This window comes from Chelonia mydas, chromosome 11, assembly GCF_015237465.2.
Source record: "Chelonia mydas isolate rCheMyd1 chromosome 11, rCheMyd1.pri.v2, whole genome shotgun sequence".
Lineage (NCBI taxonomy): Eukaryota > Metazoa > Chordata > Testudines > Cheloniidae > Chelonia > Chelonia mydas.
The window spans coordinates 61,308,237-61,327,193 of record NC_051251.2 but is presented as its reverse complement, the minus strand read 5'-3'; the positions used below and the strand labels follow the sequence as shown (position 1 = coordinate 61,327,193).

The window sequence follows — 18,957 nt, the reverse complement described above, 5'->3', positions numbered from 1 at the left end:
ATTATTCAAAGGAAAGAATGAGTTTACATACTAGTTCCAGATCTGTTTATCATCTGTTGTCAATTTTTCTACAGTAAAAAATGCGATATAAACAACCTTTGCTTTCATTCATAACACAAATCCAGAAGCTTTCCCTAACACTGTTGTAAAGCTGAATATCCAACAGGGAGGTCAGTGCATTTATCATGCTCTAGTGTCGTTTCAGAAGTGAAGCATTAATGCGCTCAGGGAAAACATCAGCTCGCTACTTGGTTTGTTTTCAAGATGGCAGCTGTAGTTGGCTGGATGTGAAATCCTATCAGGAAGACTCAAACTGAGGTAAGAATGCTGAACTTAGACGCTTTTAGCTTATAGGAGTTCTCTCAATTTCACTCACTCAATGCCTGCTGATGGCCCAAGTGTTAAGAGCCTTGTTAAAATGGAGCTATTAGTCTTTTCCTCCATAAATGCAGAAGGCTCACTGACTGCATTCAGTGTTTCCTACATTAGTATGTAGTCCTATTCTGGCACTGCTAGAATCAGCAGTTTTATAAAGCAATATACCGTGAGGCCATTAAAAATCCCCTTCACAGATTAATGGCAGAAAGGAAGATTTAATGCCTTTTCGAACACTTCTTAACAATTCATTAAGAAGAAAAGAATAAATCACACTCGGCTTTCTGTAAATGTCTGATTATAAAAAGAGGAAACACAAACTAAAAGTAACATGTTTTTCACATTCTACAGGTTAGAGAGCACCCTTCTGTCAATCTTGTCATTTATGCACAATACGTCAGTTTCACTAAAGAGATTTAAAACCTGTCGTGATGGAAAGTTTGTGCAGTGAGTTGTAATTAGGCTTATTCCCCTGTATATAATGTTTTCATGTACAATATCTCCTAGAAAGATCCATAACAAAAAACAAGTCCAGGGTAAACAGATGTATTATCAGATTAAGTTGCTAGGCAGAGAGAGTTTCAGGAATTATTGTAGACTAGTAGCATTATGCCAAGTCTGCCTCCTAATATTCTGGAGCGAATATTAGTAATAATCCAGTCTTTTGCTAAGCGAACAACTATTCTGGAGGGGCCCATGGCTAATGCCTCTTGATTTGAATCAAAATGGTAAGGGGACCTTAAGGGGTTGATGAATACGAGAAAATAATCATCTCTGATTTGAAATAAACCTACTTTAATAGTGCCTCACTTAGGGAAAAAAAAATATCACTGTCCTAGATTTCATAAGGAGAGTAGAAGGCCGAACAGATTATTTTGTTCATTTTTCCACCAGTAAAAGTGACACACGCTTTATATAGAAAGTAAGTACAAAAATTCACAGTCACTTCAGCTGTTCTCACACTTCTAATTTGAGCAGTTTGGTAATTTTCCTTAAATAGATGGGTACTCAGGTGATAGACAATCCCAGAACTTTTTGCTATTTTTTGCGGAAAAGCAAAGCAAAGAAAACAGATTTAAGCTTTTGTTTACTGAGCATAAAAATCATGTAAAACACGGTCTACCTGCGTGATGCATGATAGAGAATACAGGATAAATGATACACACAGGTAGTTAATTCCAAATTCTAAGCCAAAATGCAAATTTCCTGGTGATTACTTTTAAGCCTACTAAGGCCTGATCTACACTACGAGTTTATGTCAGATTTAGCAGTGTTAAATCGAATTAACCCTGCACCCATCCACACAACGGAGCCATTTTTTTCGACATAAAGGGCTCTTAAAACTGAATTCTGTACTCCTCCGCAACGAGGGGATTAGCGCTGATATCGACATCGCCATTTCGAATTAGGGTTAATGTGGATGCAATTCGAAGGTATTGGCCTCCGGGAGCTATTCCACAGTGCACCACTGTGACCGCTCTGGACAGCACTCTGAACTCAGATGCACTGGCCAGGTGTACAGGAAAAGCCCCGGGAACTTTTGAATCACATTGCCTGTTTGGCCAGCCAAGCTCATCAGCACAGGTGACCATGCAGTCCCAGAATCGAAAAAGAGCTCCAGCATGGACCGAACTGGAGGTACAGGATCTGACTGTTGTATGGGGAGAGGAATCCATGCTATCAGAACTACGTTCCAAAAGACGAAATGCCAAAACATTTCAAAAAATCTCCAAAGCCATGAGGGACAGAGGCTACATCAGGGACGCGACACAGTGCCGCATGAAACTTAAGGAGCTCAGACAAGCATACCAGAAAACCAAAGAATCAAACCGACGCTCCGGGACAGAGCCCCAGACATGCTGCTTCTACACTGAGCTGCATGCAATTCTAGGGGGGGCTGCCACCACTACCACACCCGTGTCCGTGGACTCCGATGATGGGGTACTCTCTGCCATGGCTGAGGATTTTGCGGACGGGGAAGATGAGGAGGAAGAGGATGAGCTTGAGAGCACACAGCACACCATTCTCCCCGACAGCCAGGATCGTTTTATCACCCTGACTGAAATACCCTCCCAATCCAATGAAGCCGGAGAAAGGACCCCTGGTGAGTGTACCTTTTTAAATACAATACATGTTATAAAAGCAAGCGTATTTTAATGATTAAGTAGCCCTGAGCACTTGGGATGCATTCGTGGCCAGTACAGCTACTGGAAAAGTCTGTAGCGGAAATCCTCCAGGGGCATCTCCATGAAGCTCTCCTGGAGGTACTCTAAAAGCCTTTGCAGAAGGTTTCTGGGGAGAAAGCCTTATTCCGTCCTCCATGGTAGGACACTTTACCATGCCATGCTAGCAGCAAGTAATCTGGTATCATTGCATGACAAAACCTAGCAGCGTATGGTCCCGGTGTTTGCTGGCATTCAAGCAACATCCGTTCTTTATCTCTCTGTGTTATCCTCAGGAGAGTGATATCGTTCATGGTAACCTGGTTGAAATAGGGGAATTTAATTAAGGGGACATTCAGAGGTGGCCGTTCCTACTGGGCTGTTTGCCTGTGGCTGAAAAGAAATCCTCCCCGCAGTTAGCCACGCGGTGGGGTGGAGGGGGGGCAATGGCGCTGAGCTGTTCGCATTTGGCTAGCAGGGATCTTCCCTGATACCAGCCATGTGGTGGGGAGAGGGGTAAAGTGATCATCCCAGAGAATTGGATGGGGGGGGGTTAGTTTGGTTTCTGCTGCGGCACGTTAACAGGAAAACCGCAGCACTAAATGGCCAACTCAACGTGCTTTGCTTGGTATGGGAGAGAACAGCGCTGCTGTTATGAAGGTTGCAGAAGCTGAAAGACTATGGCAGAAGTGTCACACAGTACCCTGGCCAGTCATGAAACTGGTTTTCAAAGGTTCTCTGATGTGCAGTGCTTCCTGCTGTGCTCTGCTAACAGCCCTCGTGCCTGGCTGCATGTATTCAGCGGCCAGGCAATTTGCTTCATCCTCCCACCCCGCCATAAACATCTCCCCCTTACTCTCACAGAGATTGTGGAGCAAACAGCAAGCAGCAATAACGATGGGAATATTGGTTTCGTTGAGGTCTGAGCGAGTCAGTAAAGTGCACCAGCGACCCTTTAAAGGTCCACATGCACACTCTACCACCATTCTGCACATGCTCAGCCTATAGTTGAACAGCTCCTTACTACTGTCCAGGGTGCCTGTGTAGGGCTTCATGAGCCATGGGAGCAAGGGGTAGCAAATGGGTCCCCAAGGATAACTATAGGCATTTCAACATCCCCAAGTTATTTTCTGATCTGGGAAGTAAATCCCTTCCTGCAGCCGTTTAAACAGACCAGAGTTCCTGAAGACGTGAGCATCATGAACCTTTCCCAGCCATCCCATGTTGTTGTTGGTGAAACGTCCCTTGTGATCCACCAGTGCTTGCACCACCATTGAAAAGTACCCCTTGCGGTTTTAGAGAAATCTGTGTTCATGTCCTCATCACCGCACTTCCGTTGCCTCCTTGCCTGGTTTTTCAGGTGCTGGTTCTGCATAAACTGCATGATAATGCGCTAGGGGTTTACAATGGTCATAACTGCTGCGGTGAGCTGAATGGGCTCCAAGCTTGCTGTGCTATGGCGTCTGCTCGGGCAATCCAGGGAAAAGGGTGCAAAATGATTGTCTGCCATTGCTCTGATGGAGGGAGGGGCGACTGACAACACGGCTTACAGGGTTGGCTTACAGGGATTTTAAATCAACAAAGGGGGTGGCTTTGCATGAAGGAGAAAGAGAATCCTCAAGGATAGAACTCAGAACCCTGGGTTTAGCAGGCTGTTGATTTCACAGAGGGAGGGAAGAAGGGAGGAGAAAATGAATACAAAACAAATCTGGTCTACTTCTTGTTTTGATCCACTTCATCTATCTTTATACATCTTGCTGGCAGCAGATGATGCAGTACGACTGCTGGCCATCATCATCTCCTGGGTGCTCGGCAGAAGACGGTGCAGTAGGACTGCCGGCAGGACTGAATCTCCATGAGACGAAACTTAAAAGGGAAATGACCTGGCTGAGTCACTCCCATGTTTGCCCAGGTGCCCCTGACCGATGTCACCGAGGTCGGCTAAAAGAGCACCCTGGAGTACGGCGACGACGGCTACCAGTCATACTGCACTGTCTGCTGCCAAAAGGCAATGAGCTGATGCTGTGTAGCAATGCAGTACTGCGTCTGCCAGCAACCACGAGACATACAGTGACGGTGAACTGAGCGGGCTCCATGCTCGCCATGGTATGGCATCTGCACGAGTAACCCAGGAAAAAAGGAATGAAACGATTGTCTGCCGTTGCTTTCATGGAGCGAGGGAGAGAAAGGGGGGGGGGCCTGATGATATGTACCCAGAACAACCCATGACAATGTTTTTGCCCCATCAGGCATTGGGATTTCTACCCAGAATTCAAATGGGCGGGCGGAGACTGTGGGACCTGTGGGATAGCTACCCATAGTGCAACGCTCCAGAAGTTGACGGTTCCACTGTGAGCATTTGTGTGGGGACACACAATCGACTGTATAAAAACGCTTTCTACAAAACCAACTTCTATAAATTCGATCTAATTTCGTAGTGTCGACACGGCCTTAGAGTGTAACAGCAGTCAATGTACAGCAAGAAGAAATGATGAAATTTACTGGGTGTTTACCAAGAAGAACTTATGTAGTCACTATCTAAGTAAGAAGTACTTACATGAGATGTGTGCATTGGAACAGCCTGAAACATCAATCTTCTGATTGTTTCTGAACAGAGAAAATGAAATCAGGTGCCTCCTGCCAGTTCTGTTTGTGTTTGTGCTCTGAGATACAGTTACCATAGAAACTAATTGTGGATACAATTGCACAAATTTGGCCCCACGTAGCGGATGAGTAGACCCCTGTGAAACCCTTTTTCATTTTATAGTTTTTCATTTCATTAGGGTGGAATTTTGTTTGACTTCGTTTTATCATGGGAGGCCCAGGTGGGGTGGTCGGGAGGCCCTGCAGTTGCAGAATGAGCCTGCCTGACACTCACTGTGCAGTGGTGGCTCCTGTGCAGTGGTGCTAGGCCTGCCTCCCCGCTCTGGGGGGTGTGACCTGGTGCATGGGATCACTGTTGTGCTCAGGTTTGGCCTGGCAACTCTTCCATCCTGGTGGGTGGCTGGTGCAACCCAGAGTGGCAGTGTGACCCCGTGCACCAGGTCACAACACCTGGAGCAGAGCCCAGCCCCACCACACAGGAGCTGCTGCTGTGAGGTTAGTTTTTTGTTTTATTTCATGTTCTTTCACATTTGTGAAAAACATGGGGCTCTATGATGATTCTCTGCACCCCAGGTAGAACTGTCCAATAAGCTCAAAGAGCAAACTCCGTGTCTTTAATTAAAGACTCAGCCATCCCTTCTCATTTCCTTTTTCCCATTTGTCTACACATCAGTAAAGATGATATATTACTGAATCAAAAGTAAAATGGTTTCTGAAAGAAGATATTGACCTGATGAAAAGACAAAGGAAAAAGTTATTGCACTGGAAATGTCTGCCTCTTTAAATTGTTAGCTATGTTCTGGGAATAGTAACCATGGTTCTGTATCAGTCTCTATGCTCTTTGGGATTAGTTAGGCTAAAAATTTGTTTTAGAAGGACTAATTTATCAGATCAAGCACAAACTAGTAAGAACAAAGTTGATCTTCAAGTCCAAGCATTGGTACACAATAAGTTTTAAACACAGTATTTGCTTGCCTTAGTATTAACTATAAATAATTAACTGTATTAACTCAGAAAAAAGACCTAGCCATCACTGTGGAGAGTTCACTATAGACCTCTGTTCAATTTATAGAAATGGTCAAAAAAAGCAAGCAAAATATTAGAATGCAAAAGGAATAGGATAGAGAATTATGCAGAAACTTTTATAGTACAATTAAATAAATCAACGCTAAGGCTTTAGCTGGAATACTGTGCTCACTTTCAATTATCCTATAGAATATAGTAGAAATGGTGAAAAATTACTGGAAGCATAGAATCATAGAAGATTAGGGTTGGAAGAGACCTCAGGAGGTCATCTAGTCCAACCCCCTGCTCAAAGCAGGACCAACACCAACTAAATCTTCCCAGCCAGGGCTTTGTCAAGCTGGGTCTTAAAAACCTCTAAGGATGGAGATTCCACCACATCCCTAAGTAACCCATTCCAGTGCTTCACCACCCTCCTAGCGAAATAGTGTTTTCTAATATCCAACCCAGACCTCCCCACTGCAACTTGAGACCATTGCTTCTTGTTCTGTCATCTGCCACCACTGAGAACAGCCGAGCTCCATCCTCTTTGGAACCCCCCTTCAGGTAGTTGAAGGCTGCTATCAAATCCCCCCTCACTCTTCTCTTCTGCAGACTAAACAATCCCAGTTCCCTCAGCCTCTCCTCATAACTCATGTGCCCTAGTCCCCTAATCATTTTTCTCTGCCCTCTACTGGACTCTCTCCAATCTGTCCACATCCTTTCTGTAGTGGGGGCCCCAAAATTGGACACAATACTCCAGATGTGGCCTCACCAATGTCAAATAGAGGGGAATAATCACTTTCCTCGATCTGCTGGCAATGCTCCTACTAATGCAGCCTAATATGCCGTTAGCCTTCTTGGCAACAAGGGCACACTGTTGACTCATATCCAGCTTCTCATCCACTGTAATCCCCAGGTCCTTTTCTGCAGAAGTGCTGCTTAGCCAGTCGGTCCCCAGCCTGTAGCAGTGCATGGGATTCTTCTGTCCTAAGTCCAGGACTCTGCACTTGTCCTTGTTGAACCTCATCAGATTTCTTTTGGCCCAATCCTCCAATTTGTCTAGGTCACTCGGGACTCTATCCCTACCCTCCAGTGTATCTACCTCTCCCTGCAGCTTAGTGTCATCTGCGAACTTGCTGAGGGTGCAATCCATCCCATCATCCAGATCATTAATGAAGATGTTGGAAAAAAAAGGCCCCAGGACCGACCCCTGGGGCACTCCACTTGATACCGGCTGCCAACTAGATCACGGTTGATCACTACCCGTTGAGCCCAACAATCTAGCCAGCTTTCTATCCACCTTATAGTCCATTCATCCAATCCCTACTTCTTTAATTTGCTGGCAAGACTACTGTTGGAGACCGAATCAAAAGCTTTGCTAAAGTCAAGATCGTCCACTGCTTTCCCCATATCCACAGAGCCAGTTATCTCATCATAGAAGGCAATCAGGTTAGTCAGGTATGACTTTCGTTTGGTGAATCCATGTTGCCTGTTCCTGATCACCTTCCTCTCCTCCAAGTGCTTCAAAATGGTTTCCTTGAGGACCTGCTCCATGTTTTTCCCAGGGACTGAGGTGAGGCTGTAGTTCTCCGGGCTCTCCTTCTTCCCTTTTTTAAAGATGGGCACTATATTTGCCTTTTTCCAATCATCCAGGACCTCCCCTGATTGCCACGAGTTTTCAAAGATAATGGCCAGTGGCTCTGCAATCACATCAGCCAATTCCCTCAGCACCCTCGGATGCATTAGATCTGGACCCATGGATTTGTGCATGTCCAGCTTTTCTAAATAGTCCTTAACCTGTTCTTTCACCACTGAGGGCTGTTCACCTCCTCCCCATACTGTGCTGCCCAGGACAGCAGCGTGGGAGCTGACCTTGTCTGTGAAGACTGAGGCAAAAAAAAGCATTGAGTACTTCAGCTTTTTACACATCATCTGTCACTAGGTTGCCTCCCTGATTCATTCAGGGTCCCACACTTTCCCTGACCTTTTTCTTGTTGCTAACGTACCTGTAGAAACCCTTCTTGTTACCATTCACATCCCTTGCTAGCTGCAACTCCAATTGTGCTTTGGCCTTCCTGATTACACCCCTGCATGCTCGAGCAATATTTTTATACTCCTCCCTAGTCATCTGACCAAGTTTCCACTTCTTGGAAGCTTCCTTTCTGTGTTTAAGCTCACTGAAGATTTCACTGTTAAGCCAAGCTGGTTGCCTGCCATATTTGCTATTCTTTCTGCACATCGGGATGGTTTGTTCCTGCGCCCTCAATAAGGCTTCTTTAAAATACAGCCTATGAAGAAGAATTGAAAAGATCAGGACTGTTTAAATTTAGAGAGAAGATGAACATTTGAGAGGACAGGATAAACAATGAATTGTATATAGGGCTGTCAAGTGATTAAAAAATTAATCATGATTAATCACACTGTTAATAATAGAATACCATTTATTTAAATATTTTTGGATGTTTTCTACATTTTCAAATATATTGATTTCAATTACAACACAGAATACAAAGTGTACAGTGCTCACTTTATATTTATTTTTTATTACAAGTATTTGCATTGTAAAAAAAACAAAAGAAATTGTATTTTTCAATTCACCTAATACAAGTACTGTAGTGCAATCTCTTTATCATGAAAGTTGAACTTACAAATGTAGAATTATGTACAAAAAAACTGCATTAAAAATAAAACAATGTAAAATTTTAGCGCCTGCATGTCCACTCAGTCCTACTTTTTATTCAGCCAATCACTCAGACAAACAAGTTTGTTTACATTTGAAGGCGATAATGCTGCCCGCTTCTTGTTTACAATGTCATCTGAAAGTGAGAAAAGGCATTTGCATGGCATTGTTGTAGCCGGTGTTGCAAGATATTCACATGCCAGATGTGCTAAAGATTCATATGTCCCTTCATGCTTCAGCCACTATTCCAGGGGACGGGTGTCCATGCTGATGATGGGTTCTGCTCGATAACAATCCAAAGCAGTGTGGACCAACACACGTTCATTTTCATTATCTGAGTCAGATGCCACCAGCAGAAGGTTGATTTTCTTTTTTGGTGGTTTGGGTTCTGTAGTTTCTGCATCTGAGTGTTGCTCTTTTAAGACTTCTGAAAGCATGCTCCACACCTCGTCCCTCTCAGATTTTGGAAGGCACTTCAGATTCTTAAATCTTGGGTCGAGTGCTGTAGCTATCTTTAGAAATCTCACATTGGTACCTTCTTTGCGTTTGTCAAATCTGCAGTGAAAGTGTTGTTAAAATGAACAACATGTGCTGGGTCATCATCCGAGACTGCTATAACATGAAATATATGGCAGAATGAGGGTAAAACAGAGCAGGGGACATACAATTCTCCCCAAAGGAGTTCAGTCACAAATTTAATGAATGCATTTTTTTTTTTAACACGAGCATCATCAGCATGGAAGCATATCCTCTGGAATGGCGGCTGAAGCATGAAGGGGCATACGAATGTTTAGCATATCTGGCACGTAAATACCCTGCAATCCCTGCTACAAAAGTGCCATGCAAATGCCCATTCTCACTTTCTGGTGACATTCTAAATAAGAAGAGGGCAGTGTTATCTCCTGTAAATGTAAACAAACTTGTTTGTCTTAGTGATTGGCTGAACAAAAAGTAGGACTGAGTGGACTTGTAGGCTTTGAAGTTTTACATTGTTTTGTTTTTGACCACAGTTATGTAACAAAAAAATTTCTACATTTGTAAGTTATACTTTCACGACAAAGAGGTTGCACTACAGTACTTGTATGAAGTGAATTGAAAAAAACTACTTATTTTATCATTGTTACTGTGCAAATATTTATAATGAAAAATAATATACACTTTGATTTCAATTACAACACAGAATACAATATATATGAAAATGTAGAAAAACATCCAAAATATTTAATACATTTCAATTGGTATTCTATTGTTTAACAGTGTAATTAAAACTGTGATTAATCGCTATTAATGTTTTTAATCATGATTAATATTTGAGTTAATTGAATGAGTTAACTGCGATTAATCGACAGCCCTAATTGTATACAATAGACAGATTAAGCATTTATTTATTCTCTCAAAATCCAAGAAGGGGCACTCAATCACACTGACAGAGTAGCACATTTAAAACTGATAAAGGAAATACTTTTTTAAAACAATGAGCAATTAACCAGAGGTACTCATTGCCACAAAGGTTTAATTGAAGCCAATAATTTAGTAGATTTTTTAAAAAAAGGATTGGAATTTGTATGGATAATGAAAACATCTAGAGTTACAACAGTAAAGATAATAAAATCTCTAAAAGTCGGGAAAGGATATAAACCTTCATGCTTCCGGGCATCAATCAATCTCTGAAGGGACTAGGAAGAAACTTCCCATATTAGTAGGTTATACCATAATTTCCCACTTCAGAATTTCTTATACTTGTTTTTCTTAAGCATATGATAATTGCCACTGTTGGAGACAAGAAAACAGATTATATAGACCACTCCTCCGATCCTGTATAGCATCTCTACATTTCTCTGCCATGTGCCAGATAGACTTCTTTGCTGCATAATTAGTATTAATCTTGCTGTTCAAGCATTATTTTCCTCCATTAATAATTTCCAGTAGCAAACAAGGGTTTTGCTGTAAAAACAACTCACTTGCAGAAAAGGCATAGTGATTCCTCTGTACCTTTTAATAGAAAAAAAAAAAAAGCCAACATACTAGAGGAAGAGATTAAAACACAAGATGGAGATACTTAGACTTTTCACGGTTTTAAATTCACATACTTTAGCATGAGATGAATACAGATAGACATTAGATACTGCTTTAGTAGAGCACAGAATTTTCCTAATTTCCATGGGCAGGTGGAATCTGAATTTGATCTGAGGAAGAAAACTGTGAAGAGATCCATATTACATGTGCTATAATTCAATCCACAATGAGGAAGTGAGTGTAATGAAAGAAAAAGATGTGTAAATGTAAGTGTGACCGAGGTCCTAGTGGGCAGCCAGCTGTGGTCACTCAATTAGGGTAAACTGTAAACAATGGGGCAGCCAAACCCCAAAAAGCTGGTGGCTATTCCAATACTTAGATTCACCAAGCCAGCATAAAACAGCTTCTTTATTACCTTGCTGGTTACTCAGAAGTCCAAACAACACAGTTCCCCTAAAGTGATCCTGCCTCAGGCCTCCATCCAGGTACCCACATCGAATATGATGAAAATTTCTGTAAATCTTATTTCATCATATAAAAGAAAAGATTCTACCAATCCCAAAGGATCGGACACATTACCTCCCAGGTTAACGAATGGTTCAGATCTTACCCAAATACACGCAACAGCCAATTCTTATTAACTAAAATCTAAAGGTTTATTTATAGAAAGAAAAAGAAAAGTTAAAATTGGTTAAAGGAATCAATTACATATAGTAATGGCAAAGTTCTTGGCTCAGGCTTGTAGCAATGATGGAATAAACTGCTGGCTTAGGTCAAGTCTCTGGAGTACATCCACAGCTTGGATGGGTCATTGACTCCATTGTTCACAGCTTCAGTATGTAGTAAAATTCCTCCAGAGGTAAGAAGCAGGACTGAAGACAAAATGGAGAAGAGGCAGCTGCCTTTTATAGTCTCTTGCCATGCGGCCTGTCCTTACTTTGTTTCAAACACAAACTGCCCAGCACATGGCTTGGAAGCCTTAGAGTTCTCTTCAGAGGCATTTCCCTGCATGCCTTGCTGAGTCATAAGGTGTATCTGCCTTCTCTCGATGGGTCAGTTGTGTAGCTGATGGTCCTTAATGGGCCAGCAAACAGGGTAGGCAGTGCTGATGCCAAACTGTCTGGGGGTGTCACTCAGAAGCATGGCACAAGTTTGAAATACGGACATACATACGTACATATCTATAACTCATAACACAAGGGTGATACAAACATAAAAACAGATTATCATATCTGGCAAATTATGACATCTTTGCAGATATCTTACATGACATATCTGGTTCATTACTTCATGGGCGTTACCCCAGGAGCAAACATTTGAAATCCAGATGTAAAGCCAATACGTATAACTTTAAATACAAAAATGATACATGCATACAGATAGCATAATCATAACCAGCAAATCATAATCTTTTCATAGACATCTTACTCTACAACCTTTGAACAATGTTTGCTGCAAATATATAACAGTGGTTGCAACAATGATCCATATGGTCATATTTTAATCAGATATCGTCACACCCCCAACGCAAAATTGGTGCAGGAAGTGGTGGTTCAGACACTGCTGAATGCATCACAGCAATTGCCCACTCTTGGTTCTGTATTGCTACAGCTTCTAACCAAACATTAGAAGTATCAGTATATAACCAAAATGGTGTATTAAAATCATGTTTAACTATATTGTTGAATCCCTTTACAAACCCAAGGTAAAACCTGGTTAGACCAATAGTGGATTGGATCTACTCATGAAGCACAATTCTTGTATGTTTCATGTGATCTTGCCAAGAGCTGAAGAAAATAGCTAATTTTTTTATACAAGCTTTGGCAAATGTTTGGAACCCAATTAGCAACAACTCAATGGAGGTATTAACATTCTTCATAGTGCAGGAATCTTGGTATTTAGCCATGAAAGCAATATGGTAGTGTGCCTCAGTTTCCCTTCTCATATAGCACATTAGGTTTGCCACATCTTTTCTTCTGCGTACAGTTCCAGATTAGTTACAGGCACTAACTGTAAAATGTTAAGTATCACAAGGTCTTTTAACATAAAGTGTGCTTTTATGTATTACTCTCAACATGTTCAAGGGTTTTTCCAAAAGATTAGGCACATTGAACATTTTTACAGTTCTTGGTATTAGCAACATATTAGTCAAAAAAGTTAACATTAGCATTAATATTAACATTAAATTAATTGCAGGGGTACATTTACATTTATTTTTGTCATGCCACGCCTTTGGCCATACCATTGTGGTTCTGGCATTTTAGGGTTAACCTGTGGCTTTCATTAGCATGATAAACTTTTTCCCTTTCTTCCTGTTCTGCAGCATCAGAATCTGAGCTCTTTTGCTTAACAGAATTCATTGGCCAGCTGGGTGTGTCCTTTTTGCTAACAGCTACAGGCAGGTCTTTCTCCCCTCAGTCAGTCAGGTCATTTGCATCAACGCAGGCACTAGTTTGGGTATATATATATATATATATATAGTACTGTGTACATAATGTCTTCTGCAGTTTCCACAGTATGCATCCGATGAAGTGAGCTGTAGCTCACGAAAGCTCATGCTCAAATAAATTGGTTAGTCTCTAAGGTGCCACAAGTACTCCTTTTCTTTTTGCGAATACAGACTAACACGGCTGTTACTCTGAAACTAGTTTGGTTACTAGTTTTCAGATCCTTATCTGTTACCAATTCCAAGGCTGGACTCTGTCTTAAAGAGATACCATCCATTTTCACTAGCATGTTAGGCTCAAGGTTCTTTTGTCCTTCTATGACCAACCTCTGCTTCCACATGGAATCAGATGTCAAGTCCATAAAGAGACTACAAGACATATCCCAAGTGTCTAGAGATGAGAGTTTACTTGCTATCCCCTGTATTCTCGAGAGATTAACTGCACAACTGTCCTCCTGCTCTGCAGATTCAGCTGTCCAGTCTTCCCTCTGAACCTGAGATACAGACTGTTTACTCAAGAATCAACATGGAGACAGTCCTGTTCCAACACTACTGTCTTCCCAACAAGCTGGTTAAGCTTACAGGGCTGTTTAAACTCCCTAACAATTTTTATTCCATCTGAAATCTCCTCAAAGCTATCCACACTGGGGCTAGTCTACACTTGCAACACTAAAGCGCTGCTGGGGCTTGTGTGGTCGCTGCGCAACAGAGGGAGAGAACTCTCCCAGCACTCTAAAAAAACCCACCTCCACGAGGGGCGTAGCTACCAGTGCTGGGGCACTGTCTACACTGGCGCTTTAAAGCGCTGAAACTTGCTGCGCTCAGGGGTGTGTTTTTTTCACACCCCTGAGTGAGAAAGTTGCAGCGCTGTAAATTGCCAGTGTAGACAAGCCCTGGGTCTTTCCAAAGCAAAGTCAGTGGATCTATACACCTCAGAAAGAGTCTGGCAGTTAGGAACTGAAACAAGCCTCTCAAACAAACTGTTGCTTTCTAAAAAAAGAAAAGGAGGACTTGTGGCACCTTAGAGACTAACAAATTTGTTTGAGCATAAGCTTTCGTGAACCACAGCCCACTTCACTGGATGCATTCTAGTTTCTTTATACAGTACAGTGATTCACCCTGAATTAATCAAATCACTTCCACACCCATCAGTTGCAGCAAACTGCTTGCAAAAACTACCCTGAAGATTTTTCTTTTCAGGAATCTTTCTAAGCAACAACCCATTTTTCACAGAAATTCAGCCCTTACCCTTTTCACCTAGGGCTTGCTCGAAAGGAACATTTTCCTGAGCAACAACAGACACTTTCTGGGTTTTGCTTAAATCCAGAATCACCTCTGGCCCATCACGAGGCAAGCTGATAGACTCACTGGACAAAAAGTCAGAAGCACTTTCTTTCCCTCCCTCTGCCACACACAAGCATAGGAATCGTTCCCTCCTTGTTACAAGTTTCTACACTGTTAGTAAATCACCTTCATGCTCTCCTTGTGCCCTGGCTATGATATCAACCTGGTTAAACAGAGTTGTCATACCTTTACTCAGCAACACACTAGCAACAGGCAAAATAGAAGCACCAGAATTGCTTGGTCTCTGGGAGCTATTTATGACCTTAACTGGACGCAACCTAGTTACAATGTCACCATCCCTAGCAGACACAAATTTAGGAACACTTCCTTCCTGGGCTTAACTTGTATCCAGGACCAGCTTTGGGTCAGCTGATAAATTTTCAACCATCATAGGCTGACAGGCTTCTTCTGTCTGCTCTGCAAACAGAAAAGAGCTGGAGAAACATTCCCCTTTAACAGACAAACAGCTTGGGATATCCTTTCCTTTCTCTCAGCACACAGGGCTGTTCACGGACAATTGCTTGGAGATTGGGTAGCTCCCCCCCCCCCTCCTTTTTTTTTTAAAGACTAAATAACTTTATTGCCTGGTCAAGCCTCCCCCACCTTACAGTCATTGTTAAACAGGGACAGCGTAGGACCCGGGGGGCACACCCCAGCCAGAGCCACCCCTGGGAACAGGGGCTGCAGAGCCCCCCAGCTCTTCCCTCTCTCTTGTCCCTGATCCAGTATTAATAATAACTTAAAATAAATTACAGTGAGCAGCAGGTGCAGGCAAGTCATTACCCCTAACAGACATAGGAACATTTCCTTCACTGTCACAATTCTCCACACTGGTAACAGGTAAGGTATAGGGATACTCATGTTCTACTAACCTTGCCTTCCCAAACTGCTGATTAGATAAAGCCATCAGCTCAGAAGGCAGCCTAGGCTCATCTAAACGTTCTTTGCCTTCCCCTCCCTTACCAGATAAACTGCTGTTTTCCACAAATACTGTCTTATTACAAAAAGAAAAGGAGTACTTGTGGCACCTTAGAGACTAACCAATTTATTTGAGCATAAGCTTTCGTGAGCTACAGCTCACTTCATCGGATGCATCCGATGAAGTGAGCTGTAGCTCACGAAAGCTTATGCTCAAATAAATTGGTTAGTCTCTAAGGTGCCACAAGTACTCCTTTTCTTTTTGCGAATACAGACTAACACGGCTGCTACTCTGAAACCTGTCTTATTACACTGAGCTACTTTAAGCACATCACTTTTACCTGGGTCAGGCTTACCTTCCCAAGCTTTACTAGCCAACAATGTATCACTCACCAAGAACGCACCCTTTCCTTCCTCAGTTAGGGCTTTAACCTGATCACCAATTTTAATTTGCTCTAGAGAAACATCTTCCTGAGCCTTATCTAATGCCAGATTCACTTCTGAGATACCAGACAGAGACACAGAAATTTTTTCCACATACGCACTGCTTCTTTGCACAGATAAACAGTTATCTTCCTCAGACAAACATTTGGAGAAACCCTCCATAGGCAAATCCTTGCCCCTAATAGACACAGATTCAGGATTATTTCTTTCCTGTGACTGGTTTATGTCAACCTGACTGAACAAAGCTTTAATATCATGCCCAATCAAAAGATCCTGAGGCAATAACTTCCTTACACCAGCTATAACTTCATGTTTAACACCATTCCATTCAAGATGGATTATGGCTAAAGGTACACTTAAAGTAAACTCATAGAGGATTACAATATCCACACTCTGATTTGGTAAATAATCTTCCTCTTTGACAAGATCTGCTTTAACAAGAGTGATGTTACAAGCTGTAATTTGCCCTAAACAGCTTTTACCATTGACTTTTACATTCTCTGCACAAGTTATGGGGTTACCTTCACCTGAGCTCACAGTAAAAGCATTTACATAAAAGGTGGCAGTGTTGGGGTAAATTTGGTTACACACAGACAACTGCTTAGAGTCAAACAACATACCAACTTTGTTACAAACTGGATAGATTCTACCCCAGTCTTTGTTGTTGAGAGAAACTGGTTTTTCAGTATGATACAGTTCCTGTTATTCCTTTATTCTCTTGAGTTGGAACTTAAGTCTGTCCACTTTTGCCTTAGCTTCTAGTTCCTGAAATCGAATATATGCCATTTTTGGTTCATGTTCAAAACACAGGGGTTCTCTTTCAGCAGCTTCTCTTTCCATATCAGCTATTTTTTGCTTTGTTCAAGTTCTAGGTGCTGGTCTCTTATGGCAAGCATTTTCGATGGGTCTGCTTCCTTATCACTGGCAATTAGCAGATTTTTCAGTTCCTGCTCTGGGGTCTTTTGCTTAAAATACAACTGTCTCTGTAAACACAATTCTTCCAGGCTTTTTCTGTCAGGATCTTGACCATGGGTCACTCACTGTAACTGATTTTTAATCCTTAAACCCTCCAATATCAAAATTAAATTTTGACAAGCATGTGGTTCTGATCCAAAAACCCAATTAACCTGTGGTAATGTGTATCCTGCCGACTATGCCACTGTGACCGGGGTCCTAGTGGGGAGCCAGCTGTGGTCACTCAATTAGGGTGAACTGCAAAGAATGGGGCAGCTAAACCCCAAAAAGCTGGTGGCTATTCCAATACTTAGATTCACCAAGCTAGCATAAAACAGCTTCTTTATTACCTTGCTGGTTACTCAGAAGTCCAAACAACATAGTTCCCTTAAAGTGATCCAGCCTCAGGCCTCCATCCAGGTACCCATGTCGAGTATGATGAAAATTTCTGTAAAACTTATTTCATCATATAAAAGAAAAGGTTCTACCAATCCCAAAGGATCGGACACATTACCTCCCAGGTTAACGAATGGTTCAGATCTTACCCAAATACATGCTACAGCCAATTCTTATTAACTAAAATCTAAAGGTTTATTTATAAAAAGAAAAGAAAAGAAAAGAAAGAAAGAAGGAAAGGTGAGAGTTAAAATTGGCTAAAGGACTCAATTACATACAGAAATGGCAAAGTTCTTGGCTTAGTGATAGAATAAACTCCTGGCTTAGGTCAAGTCTCTGGAGTACATCCACGGCTTGGATGGGTCATTCAGTCCATTGTTCACAGCTTCAGTTTGCAGCAAAGTTCCTCCAGAGGTAAGAAGCAGGACTGAAGACAAAATGGAGAAGATGCAGCTGCCTTTTATAGTCTCTTGCCATGCGGCCTGTGCTTCCTTTGTTTCAAACACAAACTGCCCAGCACATGGCTTGGAAGCCTTAGAGTTCTCTTCAGAGGCATTTCCCTGCATGCCTTGCTGAGTCACAAGGTGTATCTGCCTTCTCTCAATGGGTCAGTTGTGCAGCTGATGGTTCTTAATGGGCCAGCAAACAGGGTAGGCAGTGCTGATGCCAAACTGTCTAGGGGTGTCACCCAGAAGCATGGCACAAGTTTGAAATACAGACATACATACATATCTATAACTTATAATACAAGGGTGATACAATCATATAAACAGATTATCATATCTGGCAAATTATGACATCTTTGCAGATATCTTACATGGCATATCTGGTTCATTATAAGGTGGATAGAAAGCTGGCTAGATTGTCGGGCTCAACGGGTAGTGATCAATGGCTCCATGTCCAGTTGGCAGCCGGTATCAAGTGGAGTGCCCCAAGGGTCAGTCCTGGGGCCGGTTTTGTTCAATATCTTCATAAATGATCTGGAGGATGGTGTGGATTGCACCCTCAACAAGTTTGCAGATGACACTAAACTGGGAGGAGAGGTAGATACGCTGGAGGGTAGGGATAGGATACAGAGGGCCCTAGACAAATTGGAGGATTGGGTCAAAAGAAATCTGATGAGGTTCAACAAGGACAAGTGCAGAGTCCTGCACTTAGGACAGAAGAATCCAGTGCACCGCTAGAGACTAGGGACCGAATGGCTCGGCAGCAGTTCTGCAGAAAAGGACCTAGGGGTTACAGTGGACGAGAAGCTGGATAGGAGTCAACAGTGGGCCCTTGTTGCCAAGGCGGCCAATGGCATTTTGGGATGTATACGTAGGGGCATTGCCAGCAGATCGAGGGACATGATCGTTCCCCTCTATTCGACACTGGCGAGGCCTCATCTGGAGTACTGTGTCCAGTTTTGGGTCCCACACTACAAGGAGGATGTGGAAAAATTGGAAAGAGTCCAACGGAGGGCAACAAAAATGATTAAGGGACTGGAACACATGAGTTATGAGGAGAGGCTGAGGGAACTGGGATTGTTTAGTCTGCAGAAGAGAAGAATGAGGGGGGATTTGATAGCTGCTTTCAACTACCTGAAAGGGGGTTCCAAAGAGGATGGCTCTAGA

General features: G+C 42.5%; 1 protein-coding gene across 3 annotated transcripts in view; it reads right to left on the bottom strand.

The window, feature by feature from the left end:
- The window catches only part of PARD3B (par-3 family cell polarity regulator beta), a 616,262-nt gene that overhangs the window by 38,128 nt on the left and 559,177 nt on the right, over positions 1-18,957 (bottom strand). The gene's annotated exons all lie outside the window — the stretch shown is intronic.